The sequence below is a fragment of the Triticum urartu genome, chromosome 2A (genome assembly GCF_056163025.1).
Source record: "Triticum urartu cultivar PI428250 chromosome 2A, HENAU_Tu73, whole genome shotgun sequence".
NCBI lineage: Eukaryota > Viridiplantae > Streptophyta > Magnoliopsida > Poales > Poaceae > Triticum > Triticum urartu.
Window position 1 is genome coordinate 29,508,017 of NC_141874.1, and position 17,348 is coordinate 29,525,364.

The following is a 17,348-nucleotide window of genomic DNA, read 5'->3' on the forward strand; positions in this document are numbered from 1 at the left end:
CGGTTAGTCTTACAGTTTTCCTTCTTTTCATTCTAGCTTTCGCATATACTCTGTTTACTAGCATGGGGAGGGAATTTTTCCGCAAAAAAAAGCATGGAGAGGGAATTGAAAGAAACTGCCCGATGCTTGATCTCCGTAACGATGCATTTTTTTGGCAAATCTTTACTCCAATGGAGTCACTGAGGTTGAAGTAGGAGAGGAAGAAAAAACACATCATTGCATATTTGGGTTTAGTGATAAACTGATAATGCTTCCATATGTTCTTGATCCCCAGATGCGACTTACCTCTATATGCACTTTTCTTACTGGTGGGTGCAGGAGCCCAGGCCACCCACGTGAAGACAATGGCGTTAGCCACGTCATCGAGGTCGAGGGGTCCTCAAGCCAATCCTGGCCCTCGCCGGCGTCAGCGGCCCCGTCCTTCTCCATGGGGTCAGTTAGTCAATCTCGGTCATCCGATTCATCTCCGTCGAGTATGTCACTGGTGCGGAAGCTGCGTCGGACAACAACAACGCGAGCTCATCGCTAGCTCATATGAGTCTTTGGTCGAAGCCCTCCTGCCGCAGCTCTCCGCATGTTTCTTAGACAAAGGGAAAGACGAATGCCGGTGTCAGCAAGGTTGTTATCCCATCTCTCTATCTCTCTCTGATCTGTGTTGCTATTGTTGTCTGAGTGAAGTGACTGTTGTTATTGTAAGAATAGAAGTGAGCTGCTGATTTTGAATAAAATTGACTTGCTTGCAGATTCTTGTACGGGCAGAAGAAAGATAGAATTGACCTTGTGTACGGACTGTTGTATGGATGTCGATGGCCATCACCCATCAAAGGAAGGTGACGCCAGATGTTGTGGAGGTGACGCACTCTGCCGGTGAGGAGCTTCGAAGACGGTGGTGGCTGACGAGCAAAGTCTGCTCGTTGAGGAGGTCATCCACCGTCATGCACATTCCTGGCTTTGGAACAACTTGGACTTATTTGATTTGGTTCAGTTCGATTTGATTTGGTAGTTGTGGTGGTGTTAAATTATCAGCCGCCGCATTTTTTTGGCAGATCTTTACTCCAATGGAGTCACTGAGGTTGAAGTAGGACAGGAAGAAAAAACACATCATTGCATATTTGGGTTTAGTGATAAACTGATAATGCTTCCATATGTTCTTGATCCCCAGATACGACTTACCTCTATATGCACTTTTCTTGCTGGTGGGACATAACTAGAACTAATATTTTGTGTGGAACATAATTAGAACTAATTTTGTGTTTGGTTTTACCATGTTTTAATTGTTGAATTTTTTTATAATTTGATGCCCCTTTTTTCCTTAACAATTTACTATTTGTCCTTCGTGTGATGCTCATGTTGCATTGTTCAGCGACTGCTTCTGGATTACAGGAAGAAGTTGGAGTAAATCCTTGTGTTTGGCTTCAATTTTTTTGGTTTGGATATCTACCCAACATTAAAACTGACTGTTGTACAAGGGAAGTTCCATATTTGCGAGATAATTTTCTATAATGCAGAACTGTAAGAATAACCCTAGAACCATCTTTACAACCTGATGTTACTTAATAATAAATAATGAGTTAACTATATAAGAAGATTTAAATGCTTAGCTTTTCATGCCTTTAGTTAGAAATTGATGTGTGATTTCAAGGCTCGTACTGACTTTTCGTTATCCTGCTTTTCCTCTTAAAGGCTAGAGAGAAATCATTCAAGAAAGCTTCATAGTTATGTAAGTGTTCAGATTTTTTTTGCTAATGATTATTTACCTCTGTTTGCATGATGTTATGTAATTGATTCTCTCTCTTTTTCTTTCTTTTCCACGTCTAAAAACTGCAGATATTGACTGTGAGATGAAATTGTCATTGTTCATAATTTAAATGTTTGACACAAGGCCGGAGCCTAGAATGCTAGCTTCTTAATGCTACTTGACGGGTTGCCATGTCGATGTTTCCCCTTTTAGACGGAGATGGTCATGTCAAAGGTGTCAATGGCAAGGTTCTTCGCCATGTTAGGCCTCTCCTCTGCCTACCTCATGAAGATACGCCACCAATACATTGAGTTTCCACTGGTTATACTTCTTTACCGATGTAAAGTAGTTAACTGATGGTTTTGTTGTATACTCTTTGGGAAGCCATTGATCTGGTACTACATAGACTGAGGACGAGCTGAAGAAAATGTGAGCCATGGGAGGAGAGATTTACTGGAGCAAGGTGAACAACGGTGGCAGTGACCAGATAGGAGACGCAGGGAATGAATGTTTTCTCGTTCTTAGTGCTTTGGCTGTTGTACACTAAAGTGGATGGGAGATCTGCAAGTTAAAGTAAATATCATGGTATTCCTCTCATGCACCTTGTCGCATATACCCTCATAACCTCTGTAGCTCTGCCCTTACCGTTCGTTGTCTTATCTGTTCCTGACAAGTATTGACTTCTCTTTCACTTCCTTGCTTGTATATACATGCTATGATGTATTGTAATATGGATTGGATTTCATATACATGTACTATATTGATTTTAAGTGTTGCACACATGGTTCTTGGTCGTGTTCTTCTGATCTAACGACTCTGCACCTAATTGATACGACAACATTTCTTGTTCATGCTGTAACTATCATCATGCTTTAAGTAATTTTATTTACTGATGTGAATGCACTCATGATCTGTGTGGCTTTGTGTTAAAGTGTTCCAATATTATTTTTGTGTTGTTATCAAGTAGGTAGTTCTGTGTATTTTTGTATTTTTTATGGCAATTTCTTTGACCTCGTGGATGATTCAAATCCATATAGCTTGTGAGGTGATGGCAGTCTTCGGCGGCATTTTAGTCTGTATAAGTTCAAATGTCTTTCCTATAGAGAAATAAAATGCAGTTCACTTAATTTTCAGAATAACAACTCTTGGTGACTACTATTTATGAATTGCATATAATCCTTTGCAATTTTTGAATAGTTAACACAAGGTATTCGTTCATATCCTTAATTGTTCCATTGTGATGGTACTTGCATTACTCTTTGTTTGCAGATATATTCTTTTATGATTTGTTCATAATAATTTCTTGAGGACAACAATTTAGGTGGAAGATATGCTATAGACTAGGTGGTAATAATGCCCAACATTTACAACTGCAAAACTCTTAATAAATGTCTTGATAATCTCAAATAATAAACTACTGATTATTTTTCCCGACATTCAGAAATGCATAGTGAGCTGCACGTTTGGGTCACCATGTTGGAGTTGCTTTTAAATGATTCAAGAATATCATCAATCCTGAGAATAGAGGGGATCGGAGTTAGGGAGGCGTTTTGTTAACATTTACACCTGATTTTTATTTATTAGTAAATAGGGGCGGGTTAACATTATTTTCTCTTGTTAAAGCATTTTTTAACCCGTGGCAATGCACGGGCACTCAACTAGTGAGATGTAATGAGAGGCGCACCTCTCATGTTTACACACAACAGTTACAGTAGCAGGTGATGAAACCCCCTTTCCTGTGCGCTACGGTGCGGAGGATCGCCTAGGTCTGCGCGCGGAGGTAGAGGATGGCCAGATCTGGATTGGATCGCCCAGGGCCTGCGAGCGGCGGTCCGCACCGGTCGGGTTGGCGTGTGCTCGCCGAGTTCCTGCATGCGGCTTGACCAATTCATCTCTAGTAGTGTTTGCTTTGGGCTCATGTTGCACTGTGGCGCTGGTGGCCTCAGATCCTTGGATTGTTGGTGGAAGACTCGGCTCCGGGCGAAAATCATGCATCGACCCTGTCGTTGCCGGCGGTAACGGCGTCCACGGATGTCGTCTTCCTCCTTGGAGGTATCGTTGTGGAGCCGTTCCCTTCCTTCCCAATAGTGTGAGATCTCCTGGTGAAAACCTAAGATCGGGCAGTGCCAGATCGGGTGACGGTGGAGTCCTCAACTTCGTTTTCCTCCTTGGAGGCGTCACCTTGGTGATCCCGCTGAGGGGTTCTGATGGTGTTCGCGTTTGATGGTAGAGCTTTGGTTGTGGTGCTGCCGACGGGTCATTTTCTTTCTTTTCTTTTTGCGCTGCCTTTGCGGTGCTTTCCTCCTCTGAGGACTCTTGTAACACCTTCTTCTCATCAATGAATTTGGCAGTTCTCCTGCCAACATTCAAAAAAAAAATGAAACCCCCAGATTCTGGAACATTTTCCCTTCAATGAAAATGCGGGTAGGCCTCTTTGGGAGGCATAATTAAGCATTTCAATGATTCTTTTCAACCACGTACCCAAGTGCAACTCATATTTTTGTTACTTTTAGCATTTTTGAGTTGTTTGTAAATTGCCATCCCTAATCCCATTCCACTACCCATTAATCAATCAAAAAGCTAATTGTCAGTGAAAATCGAACGGTAACCTTCCTCGCCTGATCTGAATGAACTTTTGTGAATCAGAGAAAATCTTCAGCGTCATTTTTGAAATAAATAAATACTGATAAGACCACAGCGTTCTACAATCTCCATTGGAAATTGTCAAGTTATATTATTACTCATTATATTGTTGCACATCACAAGTTTTGCTGTCCGGAAAGATGATCATTTTTCTTCCGGAGGTAGAAGAAGGCCTCGTGCTACTCGCTCATTTTGCCCCGTTGTTTAAGCAATGCCGCAAGATTTTCAACGCCAGCCAGCTCACGCCGTTCAGCTCGTGGTCTGCGTCGGTCAGCGGCGTCCTCTCGCCGGCCCGGAAGAGGAACGCCTTGTCGCAGCGCATCGGCGTGCCACCAACCTGCTCCAGCAGGGTGGCCGCCTCCGTCAGCATGTCCTCGTCCCCGCCTGCGGCCAACTCCCTGGCGGCGCGCCCCAGCCGGCGCACGGTCAAGGCGTAGTCCTTGGCGCACTGTTCCAGAACCAGCCGCCGCCGGGGCGACGTCTCGGCGGCCTGCAGCCGGGCGATGCGGTCGCCGGTGGCCTTGGCGGTCGCCCCGGCGATCCTCACCGCGATGACGACGAGGCCGAGCTCGTCGGCCGTCGCACTCGCCGGGTCCGCCCCCAGCGTCTTCACGCACAAGTCGTAGTCGTGCGCGGCCTCCCAGGAGCCGGTGGCGACGAGCGTGCACGTGTCCTCCAGCGTGCTCGCCCTCGCCGTGCGCGCGTGCTGCGCGAGGAGCAGGAGGACGAGGGCGGAGGAGAGAGCTTGGAGAGCAGCCATGGTCGTCGTCGTCTGATTTGTTTCTCTCTCAGACTCGACCTATATATACTGTAAGACGTACGTAGGAGTAATTAGATTGGTGGCGCTGTAAATTTGTGTTTATCCTTTCAAACGTTTCCATTCGTTGCTCATGCATCAAACTCTTTTACTAGTTACATCACATTGAACAAAAACCGAATGTAATAAATTTTTGACAAATGTAATTAAGAATGGTGAGTAAGAAATTCACCACATATTAACCATGTGTATTAATCATCGCAATATTAGTAAATATTTCTGACGCCCAAGAGCCTACTGAACATATAATTTCTTGAGAATCTAGACAAAACAAAAGACCCGATTTATACTAGCAACACTAGTTAAAATGGGCATTTGTGTCCCAAATGAACGGAACCGCCTGTAATAACCCTACCACATGGTTTTCTTTTTCACCGAGACGGTTATTAAAAGGAAATCGCCTACAAAAATTAACTCGGGCGGCTCAAAAAGAAAAGAAATGAAATGAAACAGCTTGCAGGCTAGTATTGGGCCACAACCCATTTTCACAATTGAACCCTATCTTTCCGTCCCTCAAATCCCACCCCCGCTAGTTTCCTATCTCTTTTTCTATGCCGTTTGTGGCTATTCCGATCTCTTTCAGTTAGCTCTTGATGAGTGATCTTTTATATTGTGAGACCGGTTGACTTTGTCAGACTATTTGCTTTTATTAATAAGATGGCCGCATGCATCTTTCTGATGCAGAGGCCGGGGGATAACCTCCTTTTCGAAGAAAAAAATCCCACCCCCGCAGTCACTCCCCCCCTCTGTTATCTTCCCCCCTTCCTTCTTGCCTTGCAAATCCGTCCCTTCTCTCGTGCATCGATCTCGGAGGGTTTAGGTGACCTTGGGCTGCACCGTCGTGAGGAAGCCATGGTGGTCAAGCCGCCGCATCAGAGCTCGCCTTCCGCCCTACCATCTAATCATGTGTTGTTAAGATACAATCAGCTAGGTAGATTGCACTAGTTAGTATGTGATGTTGGCTAGGTGATTCGAACTTGTGTTGACATATTTTCTTAAGGGGTCGGCTGGATGTCAGGTGACTCAATTTATAATTTGGGTAAGTCACTCTTTGATCTACCTTTAGATCAATGGACAGAACATTCATCTACAACGAAAAATGGCTGACCTAAATAATCATTTTTTAGGGGTAGCTAGGTCAGTCATTATTTAGGCCGACCTAAATAATCTATCAGTCGATTTTGTCATATTGCCTTCCTAATCAGCAATCCGAGGGCCTGACTTGAGCAGTATGCATGGCCAATTTTCAGCTACTTTGCTCCCACAGTTTGTGTGCCCGTTTCAAACTGGCGGTGCCAGCACTATAACCTATGATGTCCAGTTCAAAAAAAAAACTATGATGCAAGCACAAAGTATTTCTAAATATTTAACTATTTTCTTAATTTATGCAGGGAAAATGCTTGTATCGAGAGAGGTTTGCTCAAAATACTGTGCAGTCAATTGACCACACAGCCAAAGTGTGGCTTCGCCACTGGCCGGTTGTAGCATGAAACGTCCGCATGCTTGGTCTAAGAGCAAGATAAAAATAACTAACATGTCCACTTTACTAATCGTGAGCTCGTTTTTTTTCTTTTTATTGTTTAGACGAGGATACATGTACATCTGCCTATATAAAATTGTTCTTTTTTTTGCATTGAACCTATATTTAATTGCTGAATATACTTATGGTGCATGTGATTTGCAGATGAGTCGCCACGTACGTATAGTTTCGGCCAGCTAATCATGGGAGTAGATTAACCCTAATTAAAACAAACACAAATTTTAAAAGGGAAAATGTTACACAACTACAACTTGGCATTGGTATTACCATTGAAGATGAATAGATTGGAAGTTTTTCCACAAAAAAGAGAGGAAAGAAAGTGGAAAAGTATTAAAAAACGAGTAAGCAAATAATGTAGTAGTCTTTTCGTAAAAAAATATTCTAAGGAATTAATTAGTCGCATTGGTATTACCTTTAAGAACAAAGAAAATGAAAAACAAAATAAATAACGATAAAATTTGCCCACAATTAAGAAAAAAATTGCACTTCCTAATATCATGCCAAAATAATCTTATAATAGAGGAATTTTGCAAAAAGGAAATTTTTAAGAATGAATTAGTAGCATTTGTATTAGCCTTAAAATAAACAAAAGAAATAAAAACTGAAAAAAGCAAAATAATGAATTTTTCTAAGAAAGAATGAATTAGTGACATTGGTATTATCCTTTAAGTAGGAAGAAAATAAAAAATTAAATACAAATAATGTTAAAATTATCACAATCTACAATTGTGTATAATATGCAAGAATAAGCATATACTACTGGACTTTTTGGGAAAAATAAGTTCCCTAAGTAGGAAGGAATAGTGGCATTGGTATTAAACTAAAAAGGAAAAAAGAAACAAAATCAAAATAATGAAGTTATCTAAGAAATACTGAACTTGTGGCACTTGTATTACGTTGAAGTAGAAAGAAAATAAAAAAAATACAAATCAAGATAAAATGTGCAAAACTCGCGGTTTTGTATAATATGCAAGAATAAACATATAATAGTGATTTTTTTGCAAACAATAAGTTCCATAAGAAGGAAGCAAATAGTGGCATTGGTATTACCCTTAAAAAGAAACAAACACTAAAACACAATAATAAAAAGTAAAAAAGTTTTCTAGGGAAGAATGAATTAGTGGCACTGGTATTACCCTTTAAAAAATAAAATAAAAAGCTAAACTAATAATAACAAAATTTGCACACATTGTACACATAAATTATGTTCTAAAAATTTATGCAAGAATAAGCATGTAATATTGGAATTTCCGTAAAAAAGTTCTCTAAATGAAATAAATTAGTGCCATTGGTATTACTCTTAAAGGATAAAGAAAATTATTTTTAAAAAGAAATAATGACAAAAAAAATTCCAAAATATGCATCAAAATTTACTTTTTTATAATATGCTAGAATAAACATATAATAACGAATATTTCACAAAAATAAAGTTCCAAAGAAGTAATGAATTAGTGGCATTGGTATTACACGTAAATAAGGAAGAGAATAAATAAAACTCAAACATAATCAAAACAATGAATTAATCTAAGAAATAGTGAATTAGTGACATTGGTATTACCCTTTGAGAGGAAAGGGGATAAAAACAAAAAGAAATAATGGTAAAATTTGCACACAATTTACACAGTAATTGCATTTATTATAATATGCAAGATTAGACATGCAAAAGTGAAGTTTTCGCAAAAACATGTTTTCTAAAATGAAACAAATTAGTATCATTGGTATTACCCTTAAAAAAGAAAATAATAATAATAACAATAATAATAATAAATTGCACACAATTTACAAAAAATGCATTTTTTAGAATATGCAATAATAAGCATATAAAAGTGGTTTCATAGAACAAAAGTTTCCTAAAAAGGAATAAATTAGTGACATTGGTATTGACTTTAAAGAAGAAACAAAATGAAACAAAAACTAAACAAAAATAAAATTAATGATATTTTTCTAAGGAAGAATGAATTAGTGACAATGGTATTACCTTTAAAAAAGAAATAAAATGAAACAAAATCAAAATAATGAAGTTTTCGAAGATAGAATGAATTAGTGACATTGGTAGAAACAAAATGAAACAAAAATTAAAATAAAATCAAAATATTAAAGTTTTCTTAGAAAGAATGAACTAGAGACATTTACAGGACATAATAAAGAAGGCAGGGAGAAGAGACAACGAAACACGCTCGGACTCGTACATTCACATGATGGAGAAAATTCGCAAAATTAATTTTTTTAATTTATATGAAGATGAGCTTTGCTCGCTTGATCTCAATTACTCTGCACTAGCAAGCCCCATAACGATCTCGGCGGCCGCGTCACCTGTCCTGCACGCACTGGCTGCAAGTTGCATGCATGCACGTGGTAGTGTAGGTGTGTGTGCATAGTTTAGGAAAAAGAATTTGACTGACCCTAATTGTCGTCTTTTCAGTCGCGTGATGTATAGCTAAAGCGTTTTTTTAAAACACTTGTGTGGAATGGAGGATAAAGGTCGAGGGTACACGAAAACGAGGATCACTGCCCAGGGGTGCACATCCATCACGAAGTACCACAGGAGAATATCCGGTACTCCCAACTCCTAGGGTGCTCCCCGGGCTCCAAACTGGTAGGACATTTGTAAATGTTCAAAAAATTCAGAAAAAAAATCCAGCACACAGACACAACATCATTGTATGTTGTCACAAAATTTGAAATCAAAATCTGAAACATAGCTTGAGAAACATAAATGACAAATTCGACAGTAGATAGTACACAACATAAGTTAGGCTTTAGATTTGACCCATTATCACATTTATGCCAATATTGTTATTTTTCTATCTCGAGCAATGTTTTGAATTTTGATTTGAATTTTTTTACAACATAAGTTGATGTTGTGTCAATGTGCTAGATTGTTTTTAGAAATTTTTGAACATTTAAAAATGTGCTACCGAGTTTGGAGCACTGGGAGCACCCTAAGGGTGGGAGTATCAGATATTCTCCCGAAGTATCAATTCGGCCATGACAATGGAGCCCGCAGGGACACTGCTTCCGTAGGCGTGTGCGAATTTAGCTGTCAGGGATGACGCATCAAAGATGACTACGCTGTTTGACAAGATAAAAACACAATTTATAGTACTAAACCATAAAGCAATTTTCATTGCCAAAATGGCCTTTGGTGGCCGAGCTACCTGCAGGCTGGAATCAGCCCCGTCAGTGCTCGTTACGATCGGTGCGAACCGTGCATGACATTCCCGTATATTAACTGTATTCGTAGAAGAAAAATACGGATTTATGGTTATCCAACTTGCGTTATCATGCAAATACGGTCACTTCGCTCGTATCTAGCCGTATAGCCTGCCCATGTGACGCGCCAGCCTGACGGAGGCCCACCTGTCAGTGGCTAGGAGTGCACAAGGGGTTGGGTGACTCTAGCACACCGTTTTTCTTTTCAGAAAAGTCCCTACGTAATTTATTTAATGACGCAAAAGACGTCAAATATAATGAAAAAAGGATGAGGTAGATTGGGTTCGAACCAACAACCTGTTTTTTTTACGGCATCGAACCAACAACCTGTTAATTAAACAATTACATCCATCCCACCAGTGCTGCCCGATGTTGTACATGCACAACTAAAATCTATTTGATTACACACAAAAGCACGTCAAGTTATTCTAAAAAAACATGTCAAGTTTGTCCAGGTTAATCAGATAAATAGACGCACATGTCTAATTGATAATTTAGGGGTGGGGCCACTAGTCGGTGTGATACTAACAACATGTTAGGCTAACCAGGTAACTAGACTAATCTACACAGGGCCCATCTGTCAGTGGGTCAACCAAAAATTTGTAACTTGGGCGCATGGATAATTCCGCAGGGAAAAAAGGGGCCCGATGGATTCCATTCGCCGACCTCAAGTGTGAAACCGCAGGAGCTAACCACTACACCAAATACCTATAATTGTCTAAAAGATAAACAATAAATTTTATATTTGGCAATGGAACTACTCGTATTCGGGCTTTTTCTCCTGGACCAAATTTCTGATAACAGATCGGTTACTAGAAATTTTTGTGGTCCCCAGAAAACTATGTTATTGCCTGAATTTTTTAATTTAAATGACAGAAACCATGTCAAATATATATCTCTCATATGCATACAGTATCAGAACGACAATGAATTGAACTTGCGATTTTTCAAATTTGAATTTCATTTGAATTTTTTGGATAAAAAGGTGAGATTTTTTGGAACCGGTTTTCTGGCTGAACGTGGGGAAAAATGGAATATAAAAAGAATCTGCGTCCATATTAAAGAAGGCACATCTCTTTATAGTCACGAATATGTAGCTAGTGCGTGTGCGTATACGATGTCTAGAGTTCAATTCTCCTCAAATATTCTTTGCGATTAAGTTGTACCCACATGTGTTATTGAAGGGCTACTGCTTAATTAAATACAGAACAAGGGGTGTTTCTGTAAAATAAAAATATGCGCGCCTCGTTCAAGCTGTTCCCAATCATTGACAATGGGCATAGCCACGCTGACATGCCACATCAGCGCAGGATACGTCTGAATACAAGCAAAGTGACCGTATTTGCGTAAGGACGCAAGTTAGATGACCATAAATTCGTATTTTTAAAATTTTAGCATCAAACTGAACATTGAACGTAAGTTATATGACTGCAGTTGATATTATCTCTTTTGATATTCTGCGCGGGCTCAGTACACCAGCAAACACCGGAGTGCAGCACAGCTCCACGTCGCCGTCAACCATGCATCACTCCAGTTTCATGTACGCGGCACGGGAGTTGGCTCCATCAACATGTGCCATGCCAGGGTGACTGTTCCTTACCGTCAGAGAGTCCAGCAAGAGCCTTTTGAGTTGTTGACGACCACACCCTCTGCATCTCCATCCTCTCCTACAGCTGCAGCAGTCGTATTTGAGGAGCCATGTCGTTTGAGTCACCAACGACCTTCCTCTCACCATTGCTGTGCGAGGCAACATTGGCTTCCACCGATCGGAACTGGTCTTCGGCGCTGCTGCTGTCCATGGGTTCAGAAGAAATCACCTCAGCGGAGCACCGGCCAGCTTCTGAGGTTAGGCTAGCCTGCAGCGACAGAGGGGCCCAGAATTAACATCGCACCACCCCACATGTGCTAATTTTAAATCAGCCCATCAGGCTCAGAGTATCTTCAACAGCCGCGCCAAAAGAGGCGCGTACGGTAAACTTAGTTTTTAGCGCGCGCTGGACGGTTTCGCGTGCTCCAGCGCGCGCGGGAAAGGGCGGCAGCTCGCGCGCTACTTTTGACCCGTCGCTTCCGGCGTGCCTAAAAATTGCGACGCTCACCACGCGCCTATCCACACTGCCACACGCATCTCATAGCTTCTTCGCCTTTCCAGCGCGTCCATCGCTTCCTCTCCTTGCCGCTCCAGCGCCCCGCCACCGACGAGCCACCATGCCGCCGCGCCGCCGAGGAGCATCGGGCTACCACGGCGTCCGCCAGCGCCCCAACGGCCGGTACTCCGTCGAGATTCGGTCCGGCGACGTCCGACTCGGCCTCGGTACGTTCCGGACCTCGCACGAGGTTGCACGCGCCTACGACGCGACGGCGTGGCGCCTGGACAAGCCGCGTCAGCAGATGAACTTCCAGGATGTCCAAACGCGCCAGCAGGCACACGACATCGCCCCTCCGCCTCGTCTTATCATGGACCAGGACCGTGCGAAGCACGCTCGGCGGTAGCGCCGCCTCCTTGTCGCCGAGGAGGACGAGCGGGCCATGGTGGAGTGGCGTCGGCGCCACCCAAAGGACGTCGCCAACGAGGAAGCCTTTTGGGCAAAGCGCCGCGAGGAGACAGCAAGGCGTCGCGCGGAGCGGTTGGACATGCGTCGGCGGAAGGCCCTGGCGTTATCGCAGTGCAAAATCGTTGAAAATGGTGGGCAGTCGATCTTTTCGTCTAATGATGACTGTTGGGAAGACATTTGGCTCGATACCTCGGGGCAGACCAACAAGGATGGCAATGATGATGATGATGATAACGATGACTGGGAATTTTTAAAAAATCGTTGCACCATAGTTTTTTATCTATCTATGCTATGAAAGTATGTAAAATATCTATGTATCATTTTCATCTATGAATTTTATTTATCATTTTATTAAAAGAATGTACGCAATGTTTAGCGCACGCTGCATTTTAGCGCGGCCGCTGGAGCTACGCACGCGCGCTCAGTTTTAACGCGGCTGCTGGAGCCAGCGTTGCCGGCCGCGTCAAATCAGGCGAAGGGCGTGTGGCAAATGAGTTTTTAGCGCGCGGCGTGTTGCGCGGCTGTTGAAGATGCTCTCATGACATGCTTGTGTATCCCCTACGCAACCCGCGGTCCACATACAAAGCTAGCACACCAGTGCATGGCACGCATGTATTTCAACTTAACAGCTACTAACGTATATGCACGAGAAAAAAAACAAGCACACATCACGGCGCTATACTGCACGGCCCGAGGTAGCGGCCTGCAGGTAGCTCGGCCACCAAAGTGCCACTCTCTTTTAGTTAGGCTACTAATATTTTTAAGTTGAATGCTTTATAATTTGTACTAAGTGTTATCTTAGTTAGAGCAATGCTATTTCAGTACAAAATTCATAGTAAACACTAAAAAATCAGCGGATTATCAAATCCACTGTAATATGTAAGACATATTTGACCAGAAAATCATAAAGTGATGTGCAAATGATTAAGTGACAAGTTCCTTGCGAACATCTTGTGTATTCTAGATTTGTTTATTTGAGTGTGTATAATCAAAGACAGCTATCAAAATATTTCATCTATCATATACTTTCGAGATCTCTAATAAGATATTTAAAAACACACACAAAGTGATATACACGACATTCATGCAATAGTTAGAAATTAATCTAAGAAGGTGTAATGTGTTCACTTTAAATATGTTTTAGGTGTAATGTTTTAAAAATGAATTATTTATTATAAAACAAAGTGTAAATTTACCATACTATATTACAATATTTTTTATTTGATAGAAATATATGTATTAAGTATTAAAAATTAGTATAAATGATTATATTTATTATGATTAATGTAGAGCCAAATATTCCAAAAAACGTACTTCAATGTCAAAAAAGCGTATTCATAAAAATATTTGGAAGAAAAAGACTTATTTGGTTGAGCCGGTCGCTCATAGCGAAATGTGTAGTTTGTACATAAACACCCTAAACTTCATAATGCACACCCATGTGTATCCTTCTCAGGTACAACAACATATATCGACCGTGCTAAAGTTATGGCAGCATTTCACACAACAAAAATAGCCACAAATGACAATAAGAGACAAGTTATTTACGGGTATCGATCGAGGTGCATGAATTGCTGATATAGAATATACAAAAGGTATTTGTATATATGAGGTCGGAGCACCTTAACCAAATAATCATTATAAAGTGTTTTTGCAAAAAGTAAATCTTAAAATCCAATTCATTATGATTGCTCCATGCAGGGGCGGGCCCAGGAATTGAGGACTGTGTATTTAAAATTTGAAAGCATATAACCTTCCTTTTGGCGCGTATAACATATTATACTAGTTATAATAAACTATATAAAAGATATCACATAATATATTATATTGATAAAAATGATCATAAGTTGGTACTATTCAACATTAAGAAGTAAAAAAATTGTTCAACAATTTATAAACGTTCTAACATTATCTATTCAAATGGCAAATTGCAAATTCTCGTGTCTAAACAATTCATAATTGACTGCAAACTAGTCTCTAGTTTCACTATAATTAAGTAGAAATGCAATTGGTCAATGGTCAAACTAATTTACTTGGTCTTATATTTCTGTACTGCAGCCCATTGAACAAGACAGGAACAAAATCGAGGCCCTGTTGTCTGAATGCAGTTCGATAGTGACAGAAAAATTCAGTTAGAACACTTTGCATAGTTGAATTCGGGGTTAAAGGATTAGTATGTGTAGTTAGCGATTATTACCTTCAAAAGTTGAATTCGGGTTGTGGCTTTGAATTGAATCAATTACTGCCCCTGATTTCTTCACGCTTGCTAACCCACCACCTATTGTAGTTTGCAGAGATCAGAAACTTTAGAATAAAAAGGCGGCGAGAGATCTGGGTTGGATTCTCCATGCGCGTCTGCGCCGCCACGCGCACCTGCGATCCATCGCCGATCAGGCGACGGCAGCTCTGGGCCCTGGCCGCCGTGCGGTGCCGTCGTGTCGATCAGTCGGTTGATGGCACGGGTCGCATGTGATGCGCAGAGAACTGGAGAACAGGGGAAGGGCGGCGCTGCCGGTTCGTGTGATCGATCGATGGTTTTTTTTCTTAAGGTGATGATTAATCGATGGGTTTTTTTTTCTGGTGTGTGCTGCAGTGATTTGGGCCATGTCGTAGTGTGGTGAGGGGGAAATACGATGGGGTGTGTCTGGTTTTGGGCTGAAATCCTTAACTATCACGTTCTCGGCTATTAGTATCGTTTTTTCCTTATAAAACCCAGTATTTATACTATATATACCTATTTTTTGGACGAAAATAATGGGTATTCAAGTGAATATCCTTGAATTGAGGTGGGCCCACCCCTGGCTCCATGCCGCATGATTTCTCCTGACCTCGTTAAGCATTTGTCATTGTTGTCTTCGACTGCAACAACTAACCATGTCGCATCCTGGTTTCGTGAAGAGCTAGCCGATGACTCCGATGCAATTTCGATATCCTTATCAATCATCTTTTTTCCTGACAAAAGTCTTATGACCGAAGATCCTTCACATATTGATCTAGGTCGAACATCCCGCTTCTCCCTAATATTTGTCCCTATCACACACTTTTGAGGCTCTTGGGTCTCATTTGTCCCTCCATTTACTCTACATCCATAATGAATTTTACATCAGTCATATTATAATGATTAGTAAAAATAATACAATAAATTTTAAATCATTTATTATATTTTAAATCCCAGTGAAAATCCTTGCAATGTATATGCCTAAACACTTATCTTTTACCAATTTTTTTACTTTTCATATTTACTAAAGTATGATGTATCTCTACTCTTATAAAAAGCACAGTTGGTGATGATAGTGTGTCTGCCATCTGTCGTTTTCGGCCTCCCGGTCTGCATCGAACGCGTGTGAGCCAAGTTTTGGAAAATTTGCAAAATGACGCCCGCACTGCACCCCACATTTACACAAAGTCCCTCAGTTTCTATCTCCAGCCCTCCCACCCAATCCATCCAATCACGGCTCCTATCTACCACTCCGGTGCTGGCGCCGTCCGCCGCCAAACCTCTCATGCCTCCTCCGCCCGCTCCCATCCACGGCGGTGTAGCCACCCGCCACATACTACTCCTTCTCCTTCCCCGATGACACACTTCACAAGAAGGTTGTCCCCTTCAAGTACGACCCTCTCCCAAAGGACCTTCATGACGTCTTAGCGGCAGCGCCACCCACAAGCTCCACCGCCATCCCATCCCACCACAGAAGTGCTGACAAGATTCCTCGCATGGCCTAGCCCTATATGGTCGTCGCCACTACTGTTTGCTCCTTCCCCGCCCCCTCTGCATCCCTCATTCAGTTCAGCCATGACCACTCGTTTCCACAACCAGCCCCCTTGTCTGTTTGGGCCGCGATGTGGCCGCCGCCTCATGGAAAGACATCATTGTTGTTTCTCTGCAAGGTAGCCGGCCTCCTCCTCTCTAATTTTTTGGCATTGTGCATTCAGCGTCCTCCGCATAAATTAGTGACAGTTTCTGCAAATGTACTCCTGCAGATTTGATGCCACTGGTTGATTAGTGCGTGAAGTTGGATATATTTGACAGCAAGTTGATGGCTATTGTGCTTATTTCGGTATTATAATAGATTCAGGGATGTTTATTATTCCAGTATTATAAGTTGATACCATGGTATTAGATATCCTGCTGCTAGAATAGCTTATGAAAACGCTTTGGCGTGACTTATATTTCTATAGTTGTATTGGTGGGCACTGGGCAGCCATCATATGTGCAGAGCAAGGTTGTTGGAAGTTACCAATATGTGTGTTGTTTGACCGATGAGGTCTCGAGAAAAGAATTATTGTATGGGTTTCAGATAAGGGAGATACACATGGACAATGGTGAAATCCCTGAATTAAGTAAATTCATTATGAGAGTTAGTGCTCTGTTATGTGCAATCTAAATAATCTTAATTTGTTCTTTCATTTCCTCGTGAGATTACTTATAATGTCTGCATGATGCAGTTCCGTGCCCTTCATCCACCATTGTCCTGGTTTCAACGGCAAGCAACTTATTGCTATTACACGATTATTTATTTTACTCATCGGTGCAACTGGAGTTTTAGATGGCACAATTAAAAAATCTACAAAAACCTTACTTTGCGGTTAGTCTTACAGTTTTCCTTCTTTTCATTCTAGCTTTCGCATATACTCTGTTTACTAGCATGGGGAGGGAATTTTTCCGCAAAAAAAAGCATGGAGAGGGAATTGAAAGAAACTGCCCGATGCTTGATCTCCGTAACGATGCATTTTTTTGGCAAATCTTTACTCCAATGGAGTCACTGAGGTTGAAGTAGGAGAGGAAGAAAAAACACATCATTGCATATTTGGGTTTAGTGATAAACTGATAATGCTTCCATATGT

General features: G+C 41.4%; 2 pseudogenes; one reads left to right on the forward strand and one right to left on the reverse strand.

The window, feature by feature from the left end:
• Window positions 1-4,651: 4,651 nt before the first annotated feature.
• On the reverse strand, window positions 4,652-5,217 carry LOC147983176 (uncharacterized; annotated as a pseudogene).
• Window positions 5,218-12,156: 6,939 nt separating this feature from the next.
• LOC147983177 (uncharacterized) lies at window positions 12,157-12,798 on the forward strand (annotated as a pseudogene).
• Window positions 12,799-17,348: the final 4,550 nt, after the last annotated feature.